Source organism: Molothrus ater, chromosome 2 (genome assembly GCF_012460135.2).
Source record: "Molothrus ater isolate BHLD 08-10-18 breed brown headed cowbird chromosome 2, BPBGC_Mater_1.1, whole genome shotgun sequence".
In the NCBI taxonomy this organism is placed as follows: Eukaryota; Metazoa; Chordata; class Aves; order Passeriformes; family Icteridae; genus Molothrus; species Molothrus ater.
Window position 1 is genome coordinate 70,879,648 of NC_050479.2, and position 4,878 is coordinate 70,884,525.

Genomic DNA, 4,878 nt, shown 5'->3' on the forward strand with positions numbered 1-4,878 from the left:
CTGGACATTAAATATTTACAATAGCATATATAAGCATTTATAATAACTGTGTGTAAGCATTAAAATTTAATTTTATGGATTAATCATACCTGATACAGAGTACAGAAAGAGTTGACCTATTTATTAGGTTCTTGAATGCTTCTGTAGCTTTTAGATACTGGAGATGGCTCAGCTTTGTGTTACTGAATCTTGATTGCTGCCCTGTTAATTACAGGCACTTCTCTGATCTTAATTTAGGACTTAACTGTCAGGAGAGTGCTGTGTTTACTAATTGTTACTATTACTGCATACTTGGTTATCCAGGTAAGTGTTCTCAACAGCTACAGTAAATTTGGTTAGGAAATTGGAGCGATTTTCTGAAAATACCAGCTTCTCTTCTCAGTGACTTTTCCATTAATTCTTAACAGTTTTCTTTAACTCTTAATTCTGAGTCTTCTTAGGGTGTCTACAGCTGTATTCCTCACTTAGTAAAGATAGTACTATGACAAAAATGATTCCTAAAGCTCTCCTTAAGTAGTACTTGCTACAGAGTGCTCAGGCTTCTTCCTACAGCTCATATTTACTTAAGCCACATCCAGCATCATTGTGATCTGTGCTGAAAACATGTTTTTTGTGCATAGTACAGGTGGCAACTCATGCACTGGAGCATTGGACCGTGCGTTTTCTAGCCAATGTGATCTTTATTACAGAATGGGACCCTCCTGCATGCAACTTGGAGGGCTCTCCTCAATCTGTTTTATTCAGTGGCTTCCTTTCAGGTAACGCAGGCTGGGTGGTTGGAATACACTGTGGGAGAATCTGCCTAGTACGATTAGGGGAAAATGCAAAAACTCCTGCATAAGTCAGAGCAGGATGATTTAAGCATATGCCACGACAACGACAACATCTGTCAGCTGGTTCTGTGTCCAGTGGCACAGAATACGAAGGGCACGAGCGTGTTCATCCGCATCTCCTGTGTGCGGATCCTGCTGGCTGTGCTGGAAGCGCTGGTTCTGGATGTGCATACTCAACTCGGGGGAAAAGCCAAGCTGACCTTGCTCTGAGGGCAACTAGGAGGCTGGCTGATTTATTTCACTGGCTTAGGCCAGGGCACATCCATTGCCTCACTCACTGTAACTGCAGCCTGCCAGCCTTCAGGCATTACTTGTAGAGTGCGTGTTCTGACTGAGGGCTGACAACACGTGTATGGCTGCCTACTGTGCAGAATGACTCAAGTGAAGCAAGTAGGACATAAAAACTATATAAAGGCTAAACAGACATGGATATGTCATTCTTCATCTTTGTGGTAGCCACACTGGGCCGTGGGAGGAGGAAGGGCTGATACGGCAGTGGCTTGAGGGCTTCAATGGTGGCTGAGTTAGTTCCAGAATTTGACAAAAGGTTGAGTGATCCTAAAAATGCTGTCTGCTTTGTGTTTATTTTTCCACCCTTGAAGCTGCCCTGGGTAACACACTTAAGATGGTTGCTTTCTTGCAAGAATATGGCTTGGCAAAAGCCAGGGCTGTTCTCTGAATATTCAGCAGCGTGGATGTTGTTCAGATGTGTTCCTCAGCTCTGAGACTGCTCAAGCTGAGTCCCTCTATGAAAGCACAAGACTGCTGCAGCTTAGTGCTCTAAGATTCATGTGAGAATGCTTTAGAGGGGAAAATGCTGTCAGTGATTGGATCCCTCTTTATCTTCTAATCCCACTTTAAGCTTTTAGTAAACTTGTTCTCAGTAGCGTACTGGCAGAGGAAATGATTCTCGATAAACCAAACGGTTTTTGCTTGGTCGCTGGCCTTTGCATGTACACTGGCTTCCTGCTTTATCTGATGATGTGTCCCATTAGTCCACAATGTATTCAAGAGATTAAAGTGTGTCTGCCAAGATAGAATAATAACTTTGATTACTTTTTTCCTTGAATGTGATAAGAACAGCACACTAACAGGAAAAATGGTTCTAATTGCTATGGTATCATTTATCTGAATGTCTTTTAGATGCTCACTGTGGGTACAGGAAATGTCAGAGGAGACTTACCTACAGCTGTTATGACTTATACTGAAAGGAATGGTTAGTGGATGAAAAAGGATTAATGTTTATGCATATGTTAACTCTACATTTCAGGAGGGGTTTGTTTTGAAAATGCTACTTCATAAGTGATTCAAATTCCAATGTGAATGCATCAAGAATGACAGAGGTTCATGGGCAGTAGTCTCAAAAGAGATGCGTAAGAACTTTTAGTGCCTGGTGCTTCATCAAGGCAGCTTTGTAAATACTAGTCTAAGGGTTCTTTTTAACATTATGGTGAGTTGACTTTGGATGGTGAATGCATTTTGGGGCAGGAAAATGTAAATGGAGAACATGAAGCACAGCTGAATGGAAGCATCCCTATGAATTTTAGAAAATGCAGTGCAGAGTAGAGCACTGAGGTTTTGGTAGCTGTAAAAACATTTGAGGCTGAACTGCACTAGTCCTCAGTTATTCCTTTGCTGCTGCTTATATCCCATACCACACAGGTCCATCCATGCTGCCAAAGGACAGCCTGGGAGAAGAGAGATAAGTGATATCTGGCAATTTCCTGATACCAGCCAAGAAATGGAAAGGAGAGCTGCTTCCCAAGCAGAGATCATGTGGAGGAGATTGCATACCAAGAGTGGGTCACGTGGTTATTAGAGGATGAATTTCTACTTGGACTGTTGCAGGAGAAGGGCTGGTCAGCTGGAGCGGGGCAGTAGGGAAAAGACTAGGGTTAGCAATAAGAACTACTTTAACTTATTGATATTTGAAGTATTGATATTTACATATTGATAATGTATAGAGCAATTGAGCTATTTCTATTACCCTAAAGCTGATTTATATATAACTCTAAAAGTTCAAATTCGTGGGTCTCTATTTGGCTTGTTCTATTTTAGGAAGAGAATCCATTTGTAAAAAATCTTGCTTTGCTATCCTAAAGTCCTGCCAGAAGTTTATTTAAAGAGCAAAACTTGGCAGAGACTGCTCTTTTATCTGCAGATTTGCATTGAGTCCTCCATGCTCTGTTGTGGTTAAGTGCTCTTATGGCTATTCAGTTTCTGGTGATTTCTGCTATTCTCTTGCTCTTCCTTTCTGTCTATATTCAGTCAGACTCCAAGGCAAGTGGAGCTGAGGAGAACTGTTCACATGTAGCTGCAGAGGTCAGCCAAGGGACAGTGGTTTACTATTGAGCTGCTCCTCTTGGTAGCAGCTATCCAAGTCAGCAAGGTGGAAAAGCACCACTGGGGATTTCTAGCAACAATGCACTGCAGTGGGTCTGAGCTGCAGCACAGCACAGTAATTTGGTACTGGTATCTGCAGGTCTGCAGATTTCCTGATGGCCTGACCCCGTTCTGAAAAGGACCATTAGGCAAGTGCTGCTAGAACAGCACTTCTGAGCAGCACTTGAGGATCTGAAGAGCGTGGTGCTCTTTCATTGTGAGGATTAGAGAGAGCTGCTCTGATTTCCGCAATTAAAAGGCGTTCTGAAATTGTGCTGCTCATGCTCAGTCCGTGGCTTTGTAGGCTTATTAGTGTAAGAGATAATGGGGATGCCTTTAGTGCTGGCTAAGCAGGCAGAATGTGTGCTGGGGATGTGCTCTTTCCCTGGCAAGGTGGTGAGAATTGGTAATCACAGCCTAGAAGGAGCTAAGGACTCTCAGGTCTTACCAGGTCAAGGGAACTTGATTTTCTAGCAGCATTTGGTCCATTAAACAGAACTACAAATACACCTCTGAGTGTCTACTGCTTCTAAATTAAGGAAAAGTTGCCCTCACATCTCTCTGGTAGAGCTTGGGCTAAACTGAGTTTTTCACTTTAGATAACAAATTTTATTTGTATTTGGCCAAAAATTACAGTATGCTTTATAGGAGGAAAAAATATCGAGCATGTTCCTGTGTCTGTTTAATAGTTTTTAAGTTAAATGTAGCAATTAAAAACTGGTGAGATTTTGTGTAAAACATCTTTCTAATCCATATAATTTTAAGAAAGGAAAAAACAAAGCAATGAAGATATCTTTTGGCTTAATTCGGAAAATAATACTGAGCTTTTGGTGTAATTTTTTCATTCTTTTATTTGTAATGTATTTGCACTTTCTGAATTGGGCAAGTAAAGTTTCTCTGAAGATTATATCTTGAGCGCTGTGGCCTTGATATTTGGTAACCACAACATTTCCTCAATAATTTCCTCATTTTGTTAGGAATAAGATGTTTTCCTGCATACAAGGAGTGTTTCCAAGTGATCTGTTGTCTTGAAGATGTTCCTAGTCAGATACTCTGTGGAGGCAGTGGCTTGTTTTGGATGAAGGAAATGATGTGTTCATAGGCTCTATCTTTTTTCCAAATATTTTTTACTTTGTGGAACATTTTATTAATATCCATCAAATAATGATGGCATGTACTCCACAGTGCTTTAATTGCCCATTCTGGAGTGTTAGTTTTCAAATACACTGATGTTCAGGAGAGGGAGCTGTCAAGCCTTTGTACTCCAGTTCATATTGACAGGCTAAGCAAAGCCTCGTTTCATTTTTAAATTCTGATGTAAGGTGGGGGGCTCAGCAGAGAAATGCATTCATGACATCCTCATCCAGCTGCTTGCTCTGCTTTAGGGACCTTGACTTTCTGGACATAAAGTTAACCAGGGCAGGGGAGTGGGGGAGAGAAGCAGCTTGTTCAGAAAAAGTCTATCAGAGCTAAACACACCTTGTTATTAGAACTTAAAATACCTGGAACCAGTCTTTATAGTGACTTGAAAATTGAAATATCAGCTGCTGTCAACCTGGGTTTGAGAGGCAGCTCTCCATGCTGTTTAGTTCCTTGTTTTTGCTGCCATTCTAATGACAGAGTGGCTGGAGCCACACAGCCACTGCCAGCCTTGTCCGATGAG